This window comes from Globicephala melas, chromosome 21 (assembly GCF_963455315.2).
Source record: "Globicephala melas chromosome 21, mGloMel1.2, whole genome shotgun sequence".
NCBI lineage: Eukaryota > Metazoa > Chordata > Mammalia > Artiodactyla > Delphinidae > Globicephala > Globicephala melas.
The window spans coordinates 10,375,471-10,394,948 of record NC_083334.1 but is presented as its reverse complement, the minus strand read 5'-3'; positions in this window follow the sequence as shown (position 1 = coordinate 10,394,948).

Below are 19,478 nucleotides of genomic sequence, written 5' to 3'. Positions count from 1 at the left end.
GGTTAGGTGAGTTGGTGTGGACACAGGAGAAGCAGGAGCCAGGCTGGCGGGGGCAAGGTTATTACACTCACAGCCCGGAGAGGGGTCAGCTCACAGCCCGGAGAGGGGTCAGCGCACAGCTGGCTTCGTCGGGGACGCAGCGCAGGGGCGAGGGGAGAGCTGTTCTTAGGGTTCCCGTGAACAGCTGGGCACAGCTGCTCTGAACGATCCCCAGGGCTGGCAGGGGCCCCTGCTCCGCCCCGGGTGCCAGGCAGGGGAGATGTTGGCTCGTGTGAGGCAGGGCTGGGGGCGGCAGGGGCAGGATTGGCAGGGCTGGGGCGGGGGATGGATGAGAGACTGACCCGTATGCTTCGCCGCCTCTCAGGAATCCCGGGCCCTGGGAGGAGAGGCTCTCCCGGGTCAAATCATCACACAACAGAGAAAATAAGAAACGAGGCCTAACCCAACTGTGGAGCCCACGGCCCAAGCCCCACAGAGGGTTGGGGGCCGATGAGTGCATCGGGTGAAGCTGGAAGCGCGTCCCTGGGTTCCGCCGCTCCCCCTCCATTTCCCGAAAAACACCTCCTCCCTCTGGCGTCCAGAGGGGCACAGAATGGGGGCCTGAGGGGATTGTCTCCTGCTCTCCTGCCCTACCCACCAAGTTCAGAATAAACAGAAATAGGCTCAGCGGCCGAGCAGACACTTAGCAGCACAGGAGGGGAGAGAAAGTGGAATTTGGGTTGACTGACCAAGTGGCTGGTACACGCCACTGGAATCAGGCCACAGGGTCCGGGCCTGCAGGTCCACAGGAGTCGCTGGATTGTACACACTAAAAATTTTCCATCTACTGTGATGTTCTGACCTCTCAGGTCCCGCCTGGCTGCAGCGAGATGGCCCCCCTTCGCCCCCGCCAGCCAAGGGCCCAGCCAGGAGCCCGCCTGGGACCTATGCCAACAGCCCCGCCAGGCCCGGCCTCCTCCGCCTGCCCCGCCCCCGGGGAGGTGACCCTCCTCTGCCTGAAACACCCAGGCCGGGCAGCTTGGGGCAGCCCTGTCGCCCAAAGCCCAGCAAAATCACTAAAACCGGCCAATCGCACGCCTCTTATCTCCAGGGCCCTGTGAGTAGCACGGCATTTTTCATTCAGTGCCTTCTCCGTGCTGTCACTCAGTCAGCTTGGTAAACTAACGCCCGGCACAGACGGATGCCTGCTCCTTGCAGGGGGAGATCCCAAAGAGAGAGCCCAGTGCGAGGGGCAGGCCCTGCCCCCAATCCAGCACGCAGCTCCCCCGCCTGCCCTGGGGCGAGGTGGGTGCGGCGAGGTGCAGAGAGACATCAGGAGTACCCCCTGGAAATGTCCTCCGCGTGGGAAGAGGGGAGTGGGGGTGTCCTCCCCCGGCCTCTGGGGTAGCCGTTTCCTGTACTGAGGGGAGGTGAGCCGTGTGCATTTCAGAGCCGGGGGGAGGAGCCTGTCTAGAGGTTGTCCACTGCACCCTGTTGAGTTTCGAGCCGGAGTTTGGACGAGTGTGGCAGACGTGGGCTGTTGCACACAAGGTCTCCGGTGCTCTTTGCTCTGACCCTCTGCCGCGCACGGAAGCGTCAACCGCAGCCGCTTTGGGAGGGGCATGCAGGGTCTGAGACAGACCAGGGCAGCAGAGGTGGGTCATGGCTTCAGCACCAGTACCGGGCAAGCAGTTCTGACGCACACGGTGGAGAGATGGCTTGAAGCCCTGGACAGAATGGTTCTGTGATGGGGATTCAGGGCGAGGCTCTGACGGGCAGGAGAGCCAGAGGTCGTCTCCTCGATGTGCCTTGGAGTCCGCATCCCTCAGCTCCGGAGGAGAAAGCACGCGTCCTGCTACGCACCCCACTCTTGAGCCGCTCGGCAGCTCTGCCGCTTCCATCACACCGACACTCCTTACTCAGCCTCCTGGGATGGAAAGTGTGTAAAAACGCGGTGCACGCCCCCTTGTTTGCACTGGACGTGAGTATGGACTCCAGTGTTGCTGTTAACTTGTGGGGATTCTTTGAAAATTTACTTTTCCCTCTTGAAAACATTTATTTTTTCATGGCAGAGTTGGAATCACAACAGAGCATTGTTCTTAAATAGCATTTTCTTCTGCAGAAATAGAGTTAAACCTGAACGTACCCATGGCTCCATGTTTTTCTCCTGCTGAGTCCTGGGATTCTGACCATCAGTTAAAATGATTTTCTTGGCCTTTGGCGTCTCTTCAATTAGATGAAATGGCACAAAACACACAGGCTTCGCAGACAGATGATGAATCCTATAAGGAACGTTGGGGCAGACGAAGGATGTGGTGAGAATTCACAGAAGTCTAATATTCCCGCCCAGTGAGAAGGAAGGATGTTTTCTAACCTCTTCAGACAAATTCCGTTAAATCTATTTTTAGGAAGATTTCCTTGTGCACAGTTCTTTGGAGGTCATAAACAAAGCGCCACATGGAAGACTTTCATTCGGGCTGGTAGGTGGTGTCCCTACCCCGTGTCAGTAACTGCAGAGGGGCCTGGGCACTGCAGTCAGGTGGATGCCCCGTAACTGCCTGACTGATTTCCTGCGTCTTAGAAGACGCCCCCAGACCTTTCAGCAAAGGAAATCAAGCATTTGAATGCACCCAGCCTCATCCCAAAGAATGCATGCTGTAAACACGATATCGGGGTGTCTCAGAGGGTGGGTACCAACCACTGACCACTGGTCATCAGGGATGTGAACTCGGGATTTCCCTGGTGGTCCAGTGGTAAAGAATCTGCCTTCCAATGCAGGGGACGCAGGTTCGATCCCTGGCTGGGGAACTAAGATCCCATGTGCCGCAGGGCAGCTAAGCCCGTGCGCCACAACTACTGAGCCCACACCTCAACTAGAGAGCCCGCGTGCTGCCACTACAGAGCCCATGCGCTCTAGAGCCTGCACGCCACAACTAGAGAGAAGCCCACGTATCGCCACGAAAGATCCCGCCTGCCTCAATGAAGATCCCGCATGCCACAACCAAGACCCAAAGCAGCCAAAAATAAATTAAATAATAAATAAATCTTCTTTAAAGAGTGATGCGAACGCCACAGAGCTCCCCCTGGGGCTGGTTGTAACTCAGCACGGAAACCGCTGCTGTGGGGTCGCTCGCAATCCGTTTGGACTGCGGTTCTGTCTCTTGCTAGGTTGTAGGACAGACCCCTGGGCTCAGTAATGTCGCATTTCCTTATTTGTGAGATACGATTCTAACAGGTCGGGTGTGTGCGCTTGTCTGTCACGGTGTCAGCGGGATCAGTGCTTCTCAAGCTCGGAGTCCAGGAGAATCACTTAGGGAACTGCTTAAAGATAGGAATTCCTAGGTCCCAACAGGAGGGGGTCCCGCTGAATACGTCTGAGGCGGAGCCAGGGACCTGCGTTTTTAACAAACACCACTGTGGGTCGTGGAGCTCCTTGTCTGCTGACGTAACTGCTTTCTCACCCTCACCCGGCACCTGTCCTGGCGGACGCCGCCTGACATTGTTAAGTTCAGGTTGCCCCAAAGAGATGGTGTTTGTCACAAACCACACGCGGGATAAAGGAAGGCACAGAGGAACCCCACTTACAGCAGGGGTGTCCCGGACAGCCCCCGAGAACTGCGGTGTCAGCCCAGTCACCCTGGGCGGAGACACCTGCTCCACCTGAGGACTGCAGTGGCCTTTGTGGCAGGTGTGGCGCGCTTCTGGATGTGGAGACGGCAGCCGACTGAGGAGTCCCCTACACCCCTGCCCACACGCCACAGTGTCCCCGTCATCAGCATCCCCATCAGGTGGGACGTTTGCTAAAATCGCCGCACCTACAGTGACACGCCATACTCACCCTAAGTCCCTGGTTCACACTGGGGTTCACTCTTGGTGTTGGACGTTCTGTGGGTTTGGACAAATGGATAATGACGGGTGTCCACCATGACAGTGGCATGCAGAGTCGTTTCACTGCCCTGAGAACCCTCTGTGCGCCACCTCTTCATCCCTCCTTTCTCAACCCCTGGCAACCGCTCGTCTTTCACTCTCTCCACAGTTTTGCCCTTTCCAGGATGTCGCAGAGTTGGAATCACACAGTCTGTAGCCTTTTCAGATTGGCTTCTTTCGCTCAGGTATATGCATTGAAGTCTCCTTCATGCCTTTCATGGCTTGAAGGCGCAATTCTTTTTAGCCCTAAGTAAATACTCCGTCGTCTGGATATAGCACTGTTAGTTTATCCATCACCTATAGAAGGACACCTCGGTTGCTTCCAAGTTTTGGCGATTATGGACAACGTGTGCAGGGTTTTGTGTGGAACCGACAGGGTTTTAAATCCATGGGGAGGACGCGGCACGAATCTCACCCTCTGGCCTTTGTCATCTCCCTGGGGAATGACCATTTCTGGGATGGCTCTGTCGCTCTCCCACACAGACCCCCTGGTGGCTTGCTAACACACCTCGGTGGACCCCAGACTCCAACCCTGGCCCACAGGGCCCCACGATCAGCTTCTGCCAACCTCTGCACGCCATCCCTACTGTCCCCCCACCTTCACGCTTTTCCAGGCACTTGGGCTGTCTTGCTGGTCCTCACCTGGGCCATGCTTGTGCCTGTCCCACAGTGTTTGCTGTTGTCCCCTCTGCCAGGGCCCTCTGTCCCCACGCCTCCGGCCCCCCATGTCCACCTGTCTCTCTCTCAGTCCTGCCCAGGAGACGGCCTTCGACACCACCCTCCAACCCAGCCTGCTTTGCTTTCCTTGCTGGCTCTTGTTAATATCTAGTTAGGTCGTGTCTTTATTTTATTTTATTTTGCGGTACGCGGGCCTCTCACTGTTGTGGCCTCTCCCGTTGCGGAGCACAGGCTCCGGACGCGCAGGCTCAGCGGCCATGGCTCACGGGCCCAGCCGCTCCGCGGCATGTGGGACCTTCCCGGACCGGGGCACGAACCCGTGTCCCCTGCATCGGCAGGCGGACTGTCCACCACTGCGCCACCAGGGAAGCCCCCGTGTCTTTATTTTTATTATCCATTATGTCGTGTCCTTACTGATAACGTCCAGTGTGTCATGTCTTTATTATTACTATCCTGTTTTATCAGGCCTTTGCTATCATTATTTTTTAATTAATTAATTAATTTTGGGCTGCATTGGGTCTTTGTTGCTGCACACGGGCTTTCTCTAGTTGCGGCGAGTGGGGGCTACTCTTCGCAGTGGTGCGTGGGCTTCGTATTGTGGTGGCCTCTCTTGTTGCACAACACGGGCTCTAGGCGTGTGGGCTTCAGTAGTTGTGGCACAAGGGCTCAGTAGTTGTGGCTCGTGGGCTCTAGAGCGCAGGCTATAGTTGTGGTGCACGGGCTTAGTTGCTCCGCGGCATGTGGGATCTTCCCGGACTAGGGATTGAACCCGTGTCCCCTGCATTGGCAGGCGGATTCTTAACCACTGAGCCACCAGGAAAGCCCAGGCCTTTATTATTGTTATCCAATTAGATCACGTCTTTATTGTTAATGTCTATTGTGTCATGTCTTTCTTATTATCCATTTATATCAGGTCTTTCTTATAGTTATCCACTTTATTATTATCCACGTAGATCACGTCTCTGTTGTTACTATCCAGTTAGAGCAGGTCTTTTTCTGTTTGCTGTGGTCTGTGGTCCCCAAGCTCTGTGAAGACATGGGTGGGCCTGGTCGTTTGACCCCTGCGTCCCCAGAATCTCGGTCAGCTGCTGGGATGGCGGGCGCTCGGCTGGCACCTGTGAGCCGTGGGCACCGCGGATGAGCGCAAGATAATCTGCAGGGCAGCGTGTCCCATCCAGGAGCCCCACCGCCAGGCCCGGCATCTTGGAGAGGCGCTTATGTGGAGGAAGCAGAGCGCCCGGCTGCTGCCCCGATGGAGATGGAAACCCTGTGGGTCCGGAAGTGACTGGCACGTACCTGGCCATTTTATGTTTCCCTGTGAAAATCCACGGTCCAAGCAGCCTTTGGGAGGCGCACGAGCAGGTGGGGCCGTTAGCTCAGCGAGCGGGCCCCAATTTTTCTGTAGGAGAATCCTCCAAACCCAAACGCAAGCACATGCTCATGTTTCTCTCTCCCCTCTCTCTCCTCCCCGGCCGTCCTCCAGCTCCACTGTCACGGGCCTGTGTCCACAGCGTCCCAGCCCAAAGCTCCCGCGTCTCTGGCCCCCGATCCTTCCAAAGCCACTGTCTCGCTCACCACACCCGAGTCTCATCAGGACGTCTTGGGAGCCACTGTGCCTCCCTCCAGATCAAGGCTTGGGTGTGACTGTGAGTTTCCTGACCTTTGAAGCCCGTCGAAGACAAACACAGCTGGACTTCAGTTGAAGCAGTGACAACAGGCTCTGTTCAGTTCCCACCCACGGCGGGGAGAGCCGAGGGCCCCTGGGGTTCACGCAGGGGTAATGGTGCCTCAGCAGGAGGCTGAAGGAGCGGGGATGGGAGAGAGGGGACCAGCAGGCGGTGCCGACATCCGTCCCTGTTCCGCAGCCGGGCCGCGTGTCTGTAGCTGACAGTTGCCAAGTTGGGGATGCACCCTCCCCAGGGCCGCACCCTCCCCAGGGCCTGGGAGGCCAGCCCGTCCTTCCTGAAGGCTCCGTCTCGAGGGCGTGGTGCTCAGGCCCCTGAGAAGGATGCTTCCGAGCTGTGGGAGGGTACATGGGCATCTCAGAGGGACAGAGGAAGGACCCACACTTGTCACCCCTTTTTAGTAAACGCTCTGAAAGGCCAGGGCTACGGCCGGGTGTGGGTGGGACAGATGGTGAATTCCCCCGGCGACCCTGAGCTTTTGGGGCAGGTGTTTCCATGGGGTCTGGGCCCCCAGGACACAGCCTCGGGCCAGCGGCCCTGCTGGAGTTTGGTCGAGGGTCCTGGTATCACAGCTCGGACGGAGTGGTTGATGTGCAGAGCCCAGAGTCCTCAGGCAGACAGAGTAAACCCAGCTGGGGGAGATACTCAGGCACTAGTGAGATTCAAATCCAAACCCACTCCTTTTTCTGCAGATTTGACGCTAATCCTTCTAAGGCGCTCTGAAAACATCTTCTTCTGCTCCCCTGGCATAAGTCGGAAACCCTCTAAAACTTGAGCAGTAATGGTACAGTTGGGCTTGCACATACAATCTAAGGAAAAGTTTAATATATCAGAAACATCCATCATGCCCATGGCTGTGGTTTCAGTATTGTGTAACCCTTTAGGTGTACTGCACACGCCGAGTCAGGCAACAGGCCCCCAGAATAATCTACGAGTAACCTGATATCAAGGCTGTTAGGTCACAAAGGCTGTTTTCCTTTGACAGCGCCCTGGGACACGGGAGGTCGAGGCTTAGCCCCCCATATCCAGCACAAGAACTGCCCAGCAGCTGTTGGCGTTTAGAGAGCGTTTACTCTTCAGATGCGATTCTGTGATTCAAGCGGTAACTTATAGAAGGATGTGGGCGCATCTACTTTGCTTTGGGTCTGAAACGGGCCCAGGATGGCAACCCGGGATGAGTGGGGAGGGCAGCCGGGTGCCCGGATGCAGTACGACGGCCGTGACGCCTCAGGCCTGGTCTATGGCTTCCATCAGGGTGCAGCGTCCTGGAAAGTCCTCCAAGGCAGGTCACAAACGATTCTAGCAAATAACCAGACCTTTGGGGCAGCTGGCTCGGCTCTCCCGCTGCGTGAACATTGCCGGGGCGATTTCCGGGTTTTCTTTGCCCACTTTTTGTGCTGTTCAGCCTCCCATTACCTTTTCCTTGGAAAGACTCTGTAACCGACACCCTGATTTCCCAGGCCGAGCTTTGCACGGCAGGTGCTTTCCTGCCTTCCGTCCTGCTCTGTAAACACCCAGGGACAGGAAAACAGCAGAGGAGTGTCCACGGCCTTCCTTTGTGTGTGTGTGTGAAAGCGACTGTGGGAATCAGCCGCTCCCGGCAGACAAAGGCTCTTTCTCTCCGCCGGCCTCCGGTCTGAATCTCCTACTGTTTTCTGGGTTCCAGTGGGACGGCGTCCAGGAGCAAATGAGGAACCTCGCAGGGGCCTCTGCTGCTGAGAAAGGTGACCGCAGTGGAGAAAAGAGCCAAGGCATCTGTGAATTCCTCACAGTTTTCCTTAGCAGTTAAAGGGCTTTCTGTGATGGGCTTGCTGCGTTCTTTTCAGGTCAAGGTCTGAGGATTTATGTCTGGGTCAGGGAAGTCATCCTCTAACCCTTGGCCCCAAGGAATGGATGGTCTGCCCCGTCTGGTTACTGATCATTGATGTGGCACAATTCAAATGCATTAAACCCAAACAGAGATTCGTGTTCTAGGGAGGGGCGATAGTACACAACCATAAGTAGGAGCTGTTATCTCAACAGTGGTGGAATTCCCGTTGCGCCGGAGCCGCAGACAGAACGAGACGCAGCCGGGGGCTGGGGGGGCGGCATGGCCAGCTGTGAGGACCCCAGCTGTGAGCAGGCCTAGCGCAGCTGTGTCTACGCTGCCGGCACGACCGAGGGTCCAGAGCATCAGGGAAGGCTTCCTGGAGAACGTGGTACCCAGCCAGGTGGAGGATGGACCCCAGGACACTGCACTCTGGGGGACAGAGCCTGACAGGTGAGGGATGGCACGTGGCCGAGCAGGGCCGGCCGTGGGCTCGCTGTGGTTCTGGGGAGTGTGTCAGAGGCCAGGGAAAAGGCAGGAGGACCATGTGTGGCTGGTCAGTGCCTCCCGGGGGCCCAGTGAGGCTTCGGAAGCTGGTGGGGTCAGAGGAGGATGGGGTGAGGGCCGTCGACACCTGCACGAAGCTGAGGCCGGGAGGACCGCGTGTCAGGGCTCACGGGGCCTGGACCAACCTGCCTCTCACTGCTCGCCGTGGGGGTGGAGGCACGTGCGTCCTCGGGGTGTTGCTGACACGAGAGCGCGGCCACCACAGACGGGAGTGAGCGAGGCCCACGCCCAGGGCTGTGACCACAGAGAGTCCAGGGCTGCTGGGCTTCTGTCCCTCCAGGAGCAGGGACACGAGGAGGAAGGGTCCCCCATGCCCCCGGGAGATGAGGGAGGAGTGAGCTCCATCTTCCAGAAAAAAAGCCAGCTTTCCATGGCCTTGAGGTCACGGGAGACAGTGTTAGGGACCAGAGACCCTTGGGCCCTGACTGCTTCCCACCCCCCTCCTCCGTTTCCCCGTGAACCCTGGGCTCAGAGGCAGAGGCTGGGAGATGGCGTCCCGGAGACCCAGGCAGGTGACCCCGGCCTGGCCAGGAGCCCAGGACCCTTTCTCTGTTCAGCTGCCACCTGCAGATCACGGAAATGCTGACTCGGTGACCTGCTCGGGGTCACCCCTTCCTGTTTCCTCCTGCTCCTCGCCCACGGCTACCTCCACACCACCCTCCACCTTCGCTGGAGCTCCTGCACCCGAGCGCCTGTGCCCACGCGCCTGTGCCGACGCCCCTGAGTCCATGCCCCTGCGTCCACACCCCTGCGCCCACATCCCTGCATGCACGCGCCTGCACCCACGCCCCTGCACGCACGCCCCTCCGCCCACGCCCCTGCGCCCATGCCCCTGCACGCACGCGCCTTCACCCACGCCCCTGCACCCGCGCCCCTGCACCCACGCCCCTGCACGCACACCCCTCCGCCGACGCCCCTGCGCCCACGCCCCTGCGCTCACGCCCCTGCGCTCACGCCCCTGCACGCACGCGCCTGCACCCACGCCCCTGCACCCACGGCCCTGCGCCCACGCCCCTGCACCCACGCCCCTGCACGCACGCGCCTGTGCCCACGCCCCTGCGTCTACTCCCGTGCGCGCACACTCCTGCGCCCATGCCCTTGCGCCCACGACCCTGCGTCCACTTCCCTGCGTCCACACCCCTGCATCCACGCCCCTGCGCCCACGCCCCTGCACGCACGCACCTGCACCCACGCCCCTGCGTCCACACCGGTTCCCCATTTCCCTCCAGCCTCTGCAGGCACCTCCTCCGTCAGCACAGCCCCCGCCCTCTCACGCACTCCCCACCTCCCCCCTCTCTCCTGTCACCTCTTTGTCTGCCACCAACAGGCTGACTGTTCCTAGAAAACACTGCCAACCAGAACCAATGTTGAATTCATTATTTGAGACATCGAGAGGGGGCTGACTTTCTCCTCCTCTCTGCCCTGTTCTGGGTCTTCATTTATAAAGGTGACTGCGTGATGGCAGGGAGAAATCGGTCTCATGTTACAGTCCCCTGGAAAGAGGGCACAGCTGGCCACGCCAGGCACGTGGGGGGATGGCCAGGGGGTCAGGGGGCGGAGGACAGGACGGAGGGAAGACTGAGGGCACGGCCTTTACTGGGGTTTCCCGGGGAAAGGCAGGCGGGGCAGGGGGAACACATACGATTGGCTGCTTTTAGAGATTTTGCCGGGCTTTGGGTGACAGGGCTGCCCCGAGCCGCCGGGCACCCGGCCCGGGTGTTTCGGGCAGAGGAGGGTCACCTCCCCGGGGGCGGGGCAGGCGGAGGAGGCCGGGCCTGGCCGGGCTGTCGGCATAGGTCACAGGCGGGCTCCTGGCTGGGCCCTTGGCTGGTGGGGGGTTGTCTCTGCCCAGCCAGGCGGGACTTAGGATGTCAGAGCATCACAGTAGACAGAAAATGAAAGCCAGGACGATGCACTGTCTCTGAGACAAAGTTCACTCCTCTAGCTGCGACTCCCTGGCTGCCACCTCTGACCCCCACCCCGACTGCTTCATCCTCCTTAGCCCAGACCTGCGACGTCTCTGGGGGCCTCCACCCTCCTGCTCGTCGTGGGGGGGGGGTGTCTGCTCGGGATGTCACCTTTTCCAACCACACCCCCCTCCCCCCCCAGCCGCCTGGTGTGTTTCAGCCCGGAATCTCTTTCTGTCCTTCACAGTGTTGGTCACAACTTGTAATTGTACTACTTAGTTGCTTATAATCAAATTGTTAATCAAAACCAATGATTACATGCACTTAACTGTTGATAAAACTGATCAATGCTCAATTCACCGCGTCAGTCCATCCATTTACTATTTACTTTATTTTTAGTCCATCCTACTAAACCGTGAGTCCCTGGAGGGCAGAGACGTGTCCGTGGTTTCATTTTTGAGTTCCCGGTGCATTTCACATGGCTGGTGTGTCAGCGCTGAGGCAGGTTTAGCCACGAATAGCGGAGACTCAAGCCAACAGCAGCTTAAGGGGTTTAGAAGTGTGTGTCCCTTTCCTTCCTGTGACAGGAGGAACTCAGCTCTGCATCTGAGTCACAGGCTGGTGGGGGCGGGGGCAGGCATCCCTCCTTTAGGCACAAGCTGGACTCAGTCTTAGGGCTGCACCGCTACAGGGAGGAGGGGGTGATGCTGTAGCCGCCACGTGCATCCCGAGTGAGCGCAGACAGAATGGGAAGCTGAGGGGGTGGGAGGCGGAGCTGCCGCGATGCCCCTGCCCACCTCCTACTTCTGTTTCGTTTTTGTTTTTTTCAGTTCTAATAGCAAGTACTTAGTCCCACCCCACACAGCTGGGCAACTTCTAAGCAACAGAAATGCCAGCAGGAATCAGCTGTCTTACGGATCAGTGTTTTCAAACCTCACGTTGTGGCTCACGTGTCAGGAAATCAGTTTGCTGGGATGCAGCCTCACAAACGAGTTGAAACAGGCAGAATTACCAATATCAGAGCTTCTTTCTCTCTCACACACACGTGCCCTCTGGGGCAATGGGAAGAGGCCTTTAACATTGCATCTGCTGCCCTCCTGTGCCTGCCTGTCTACCCTCCTCTCCTGTCCATAAGACGTCTGGTGCCATGCGCCCAGTGATCTTTGCATCGTTTGTGATTTCCAGTTAGAGATCATGGAGACTGCGTCAGAGAAACAGGACCAGTAGGAGGTACAGAGATAGATAGATAGATACTGATATCAGTATAGATACATAGATGAACACCTGTGTCTGTATACATACATAACTACATCTGTCTCTAGAAGGAGACTTGTGAAGTATTCGCTCACGTGACGCTGGAGACAGAGAAGCCCTGTGATGGGCTGTCTTGGAGCTGAAGGTGCAGGGTGGCCGAGGGGGCAGCTTGAGGCCTGAGAGCTGGAGGGCTGCTGTGTAGACCCCAGTCCGAGTCTGAGGGCCTGGGAGCCAGGAGTGCCCGGGACAGAGGTTGGGCTCAAGCAGAAAGGTAGAGAGAGTGCGTGTACCCCACTTTGTCTTTTGGTTCTGTTCGGGCCCGCAGTGGATGGGGGGATGCCACCAGACACACCCAGAAATGATGTTTACTCAGAAATCAGGGCAGCCCTGGGCCCCGTGGAGTCGACACGTGAAACCAACCATCACAGAGGCAAATACGTTTGACACGACAGAGGCAGCCCTGGAGGTGGAGAGAGAACCCGGGCGAAGAAGCCGGCGGACGGTGCCCACCCGGCGCAGCCGGTCCCACTGCTGCTGTTCTATTTAGAGAGATAATTTATACCTTTCCGTTCCGAATTCCATGTGCAGTATTTTCGCCTCAGAACAAGCAGGGGGGAAATGCTCGGGCCTCCTCCGCCGGATGGGACGATTCTGGGGCTTCCGGGGGTCTGTCTAGAACCCCAGGCCCCGCGTCCCAGGCTGTGATGGGCAGCGCTGCGTCCAATACCACCATCTGCTGGACAACGGGAGACATTACACTTTAGAGCCAAGTGTGAACTGAATACTCAGGACGTTGAATTGGGGAAAGAGCCAGATGTTTTAAATGACGTTACAGCTACTATAACATAGATCAGGGCATGTAAGATACTTTCAAAACCCTTTTATGTACACTTAACATTACTTAATGTGCATCCACACAATAAATGCATGTTAATTAGAGAATAGAGATGCATCTCTATTTTCAAAGGTGACGCGCCATACGACGAGTTAAATCCTCCAGGGACACACATGTCTGTTAATAACACGACACACGATAGGCTCCTTCATGTGTGCCCACCACGGTGTGTGAAAGTCACCCTCAGGAGTGAACAAACGTGGCTTCCTGCTATCAATAGGGGCCTTTTGGAAAATCCCACATAGCAGCCCACAGTTATTAAGGAGGCTAGAAAAATTATATCCAGGATTTATAATATAAAAAATTAGGAACCTAAGCAGAACACTCGAGGAAGTGTTCCCATTTGGCAACCACAAGTTCATGGGATGTTGAGGAAGTGATGCCTCTGTCTCATTTATCCGACAGTATCTCCTTCTGACGAGATGCTTCTCCAGCTGCTTGTCCAAGCCCGCAAGCCGGCCAGGCTCCGGGCCCCTTCCCTGCTCTGCTTCCCCGCAGTGCAGACCACCGGCCAGCGTGTTTGTGTGAACTGTCTGGGTCCTGTCTTACTGTGACCTCTGGTGTTTTGACCACAAATGTGAACAGTGCCCGCACATAGCGGGTGCACAGTAGCAGGGGCTGGTGGACGGGTGTGGGCTTCGGAAGGGCCCACGTGGTTTCCAGGGGGCCGGTCAGGCCCACGTCCTCTTCATGACACACCCCCGTGTCCTGGGCCCTTCCTTTCACGGCCCTCTCTGGCCCTGGCAGACGAGTTTTCAGAAGTCACGCACAGTTTGTCTGAAATGGCTAATCCCCAGCAGAGGGCCTGGCCCCCACACGCACTGGATTTGTTCATCTGTGTTAACCCAACATCTCTCTCTTCAAAATTTCAAATCACGTTGAAAGTTAAGTAGGCGAATATTCCCGTAGGTATATTTCTGGAGCATCCTTCTCTCTCGGGGGAAAAGGTTTACATGTGGCGGCCATTCTTTAATTTAAAAGGCAAATGACAGGCGGTCATAGGATAAAGACTCATGGAGGAACTTGGCCCGAGGAAGCTGGCACACCGTCCCTTTGGGTTTCCCGGAAGCTGACCCAGAGAAGTGATGGGGACCTTCGGGGCAGCGGATGTGGGTACCACGGGCTCTGGGTGAGCAGGGTTCATTCCTGAGGACGTCAGCCTCTTAATCTGTGCCAGGAGGGGCCGGGCTACATCTTTAGGGCCATTTTCTCTCTCTGGGATCCTGTGCAGCCCGCACGAGAGAGAGGGGTGGAGTTTGAAATGTCACCTCCTTTCCAGGAGCACAGTTATGTTTTTGCAAAAAAAATTATGTAGTGTCTTGGGTACACCAGCTGGTATGGGTCAACTATTTCAACACAGAATTTTGCTGGCGGGAAAACCTAGAGCACAAGCCCAGTTTCTTCTTTGTTGCAAGAATAAGTAAGCGCTGGGACACGGAGCCCTCCAGCGGGCGTGGGGTCCTGGACTGTCTGAAGCAGCGGGGTAAATACTACGAATGTTATAGATTATTCTGAGCTAATGATCCCGAAACTCCCAGCTAACACACCAGCTAATGTTCTTCACGTAAATATTTGACGTGGTTGAAAATTAGGTTGCTTGATAGAGGAATGCAACAAACACGAATTGAATTGACATTGTTGGAGAGAAGAAAGAAGACTGAGTATTCTAGGTCCTTTTCTCCCTGCTAGTGCCTGGGATGTAGTGTTTCTCTCAGGCAAAGGGAGTGTGTGGTGAGAGCTGGCGTATGTGGCAGGGGTTGAGGCACTAATTAAAACCCCAGGAGCCAATGCTGACTTGTCACTTGAAAGGCGACGCCCCCAGGTTGGCATACAGAGACTGTCTGTAGCGTTTATACTGCATTCTTCCGTCACACCCTCAAATGTTTCTAGAAGGGTTTACCTGTAAAACGTTTCATTTGTATATTCAAATGTAAATCCACACATACCAATTCTGTGCTGCTGTTAAGTCATCATTGGTTTTCCCATTTATTTGGAGAAGACGACTTTTGACAGGTAAGTCACCCAGTTCCCATGGCTTCATCCTCCACACCTGACTTAGGAAGAGTGAAAGCATCACACTCACGCTGAATCCACACCCCTTGGTCATTGTGATTCTAGACTTTGCTTGACTGCACGACAGACTTTTTTTTTTTTTTTTTTGGCTGCATTGGGTCCTCGTTGCTGCGCACAGGCTTTCTCTAGTTGTGGCGAGCGGGGGCTACTCTTCGTTGTGGTGCGCGGGCTTCTCACTGGGGTGGCTTCTCTTGTTGCGGAGCACGGGCTCTAGGTGCCCAGGCTTCAGTAGTTGTGGCTCGTGGGCTCAGTAGCTGTGGCACGCGGGCTCCAGTAGTTGTGGCTCGTGGACTCTAGAGCGCAGGCTCAGTAGTTGTGGCGCACGGGCTTAGTTGCTCCGCGGCATGTGGGATCTTCCTGGACCAGGGATCGAACCTGTGTCCTCTGCACTGGCAGGTGGATTCTTAACCACTGCGCCCAGGGAAGTCCTGCACGATAGACTTTCTGTGTGTCACTTAAGATTTGAAAGCTGTGCTTTCCGGCAGGAGGGCCAGAAGCATGAGGTGAATAGTGATGCCGATTGGCTGCCTACCCGACAGGGGTCTGGGGACATCCCTTTCAGGTGGCAGGTCAGCATGGGCGCCTGGGGGGTTAATTCATAAGTCGATCTCCTACCACTTACCCCCAGCACACTTTACACATTTTCTCTGCCTGAGGACAACAAACTGCTCTTTTAATTAACTTTTTGCATCTACGACAGGAAAGAAAAAAACACCATCCTATAACTTAGATGATCTGGACCAGCAGGCAGCCAGCTTTGTCTGTCAAGGGCCAAAGAATAAGTATTTTAAGTTTGGTGGACCTACTGGTCTTTGTGACATAGCCTTCTTTGTTTTTGTTTGTTTTGTTTTAACATCCCTTTAAAAATGTAAAAGCCATTTTGGCTTAAAGGCCGCTGAACTTGGCCTGAAGGAATACACAGCCCTGGGTCAGGCATGACCCGAAGAGTTTTCCCTAATTTTTCTAAAATAAATACGTCCTGCCAATGAGGTAAATTCCAGTGGTGTGGGTCATTCCTCATAAATACCCCATGAGGATGTCATGAAAGTCTTAAAAATTCATCCCAATTTTTAAAACTTTCCATGAATTTGATGGGTGTTCGTTTCTGTAGAGTTGGGACCATTTCTTACTTTCTCCGTCCCTTATGTATTTTTGTCCTGTAGACTTTTCTTCCGGCTGTGCTCCTTCTGCCTGAATTGCGTCCTTTAGTATTTTCTGCTGGTGGCAAAATGTCTTCCTTTCTCTTTGTCTGAGAAAACCATTGACATTGCCTCATTCTTGAAAGATCACGTCTCTGGCTGTGGAGTTTTAAGTTGGTGGCTGTGTGCTCTCTGTGCACCGTGGGTGCCATTTGGCCTTGTGGCTGGTCAGAGGTCAGCTCGTTTCCACACGTCATGACTTGGAGGAAATCCCTTCTTTTCCTCTGCCTTCTGATAGGATTTAATTTGTATCTGGTTTTCTGCAGTTTCCTTATGATCAGTTTAGGTGTGGACTTCTACCATTGAACCTTCTTGGGATGTGTTAGTAGTCTGGGGTCTGAGGGTCGGTATTTTTCATCCATTCTGGAAAGATTCCACTGTCTGCATCTGTCGTCTCCGTGTCACTCTCTAATTTTTGCCTCTGGATAATTTATTCTGATTTAAATGCCACATATTTATATTTTTGTGCCAACTCTGCAGTAGAATCCATCCATTGTGTTTTTGATTTGGGTCATTTAATTTTTATTTCTGAAAGCTCTATTTAGTTGTTTTTAAAATCTGATATGTTTTCCTGTTATCTTAGATATCTTCAGATTGTCTCTTACTTATTTCAACATTTTCACATATTTTTTCACTCTGCTCTAGCTTTGTTGAGACATAATTCACATACCATACAATTCACCCATTTACAGTATAAAATGCAACGGGTTTTAGTATAGTTACAGGGTTGTGCAACCGTCACAGTCCATTTTAGGACATCTGCATCACCCCAGAAGGGACCCTGTACCATTTTTCCTCAATCTCTCGGCCCCAGACGACCACGAATCTACTTCCAGCCTCTGTGGGTTTGCCTGTTCTGGACGTTTCATAAAATGGGATCACACGACATGTGGTCTTTGTGATTAGACCACATTTTGTTTTATCCATGAATCAGTTAGTTGTTTCCACTCTTTGGGATATTATGAGGAATGCTTCTGGGGACGCTAGGATCCCAGTGTCGTGTGGACACATGATCGTTTCACCCAGCGTCTCTGTGTCAGATGCTTTGAGGCGCGGCCAGACTGTTCGCCAACGTGGGTGCATCACTGAAATTCCTCCTCGGCCCCCCCCGGCCTGTCCCCGTCTGTCCTGCTCACTGCCGTGGAGGGGGTGAAGGGCCACCTCGCTGTGGTTTTGGTCTGCGTTTCCCTGACGGCTGAGGCTGTAACGTTTTTGTTACAGTCTGCCCGACGGTGGCCATAAGTGAAGTCTCTGTAGATCTGTTTTCATCGGTAGTTTTCACGGACGTTACTTTATCTTTGACAAGATACTAGTCATTGTATTTGGAAAAGTATTTGGAGGAATAATTTTCCCCACAGATGAGATGCCCTTTTTCCGATGTTATTTACATTTACGTCTGCGGGGCGTCGGGTGGGTGGGTGGGACTCCCTTTAGCCAAGGTCAGGGCTTATGGTCCTCCTGAGGGTACACGGGACCTGACCTGAGCCTGTACTATTGCACCCACTGTGTCCCCATCCTGAGGGAGTCCCTGGGGAGCTCCTGGGGGGTCACGTACTGGATTCCTCACCTCATTCAGGACGTGGGATTTTGATTTCTGCCTTCTACGTGAGGCTGTCAAATGACAGTTACATGTGACCAGCCGTCATGGACGGCGCTTCCTTATTCCCTCCGCTTCAGGCTGCTGTTCCTTGTGGAATTCCTTGTCGGCCTGTGTGTGGGTGTGCACGTGTGTGCATGTGTGTGCTTGGCAGGGTTCTCCAGAGAAGCAGAACCAACAGGATGTAACACATAAAATCAATGTAAAAACCGAGCTAGAGAGAGACTGAAACTGGCTTGCACGACTGCGGGGCCGGCACGTCCAGCATCTGGAGGGCAGGCGGCAGGCTGGAGACCGGGGGGAGCTGTAGTTCGAGCCTGAAGGGGGTCTGCTGGCGGACACCCTGTTTATGGGGACCTTGGTCTTTTTCTATCAAGGCCTTCAACTGATTGGACGAGGCCCACCCGCTCACATCACGGAGGATAACCGGCTTCACTCAGAGTTCACTGATTTAAATGTTAATCCCATCCAAAAAATACCTTCACAGGAACAGCTACGTGGGTGCTTGACCAAACATCTGGGTGCCACGGCCTGGCCAAGTTAACACATAAAATTGAATGTCCCAGTGTGTACACACAGACGCGCGCACACACACACACCCCCCCTCAGATTTTTAAAGGCTTACTTTCAGTATAAGAGTTACTACAAGTAACTAACCTGCCGTTACTCAGCTTGGAGCTTTTATACTGATGTGTTTCTGACACAACTACTGTGACTCGCTGGAACCAAGTTAGGATTAATGTAACTTTTTTTCAAAATTGCAAAAGATTATTGGTAATATAATTATTTAAATTTGCTTATGGTGTTTTTCCTCTCTCTTATAAAACGCTTTTGAATTTCTTCTTAAAGAAATTGGTATGAATACATTTTTTGACGGTTCTGCCAGTTTTGTGCGCCCTCTAGTGGCCATACGTTGAATAGTCACCTTGTCACGATTTCCAAAGCCTGGAAGGTTCGCAGCTTCAGCAGAGGCTAAAACGGCACTTCTGAAGGTGGTCCCGAGTGGCCTGGAAGTTTCTGATGCCCGCTTACAGAGTCCGGGTGTCAAGAATCATTTTCATAATACTGATGAGGTCGGTGGCTATATCAACAGTGTGAGTTTTTGCTACTGTATGATGGGATTTGGAAGATTCTGTGTAAATTCAGTGAAGTCTTATTTTCCAGTGGCCAACACAGGATGTCACAAATCGTGCATAGGGTAGAAGGCGCACCCAAGCTGCAAGAGAGGCCAAAGAATGTAACGTAACAGGCGTGTAAAGGTCATTGCTATGGTTTCGGATTCCACATTGCAACTAATCTTTAAGAAATTACCAGATGGTGTTTGCAGTAAAAGAAAACACTATTCACTTCTGAAAAGGCTGCTCAGATCCGCGCAGTCTTAAACTGTCTGTCAACGTGAGACTGGATCTTTCCCCCACATTTCAGCCAAGAATTGGACTGCAACAAATTGGATGCAGAAACACACCCTCAGCTGTCTTTTCTTAAACCAAACATCAGAGAGATTTGTAAAAACATAAAAGAGAGCCACTCTACCTATTTTTTTGTTTTCAAAAATACAGTTATTTTTCATAAATATATTATTTGTGTTAACATAAAATGGGTTAGGTTTTGTTACTTTAAAGTGAATTAAAATTTCTAGTGTGGTACATGTAGGTAGATATATAACCCACATAAGTAAAAGCTGTTTGGGATATTTTTAAGGGCACATAGGGGTCCAAAAAGTTTGACAAAAATGTTCAAGAAACTTTGGGCTAAAGGACTACTTGATAATCTGCATACAATTCATAATAAAATGTAATGCTGAATTACAAAACTAGAATGGGGTAATAATAATAATGTTTATATATTGTTAATTTTTGATACTTTAACATCATTTCATTTGTACGTCAAAAAAGTCAAGAGTTGACACT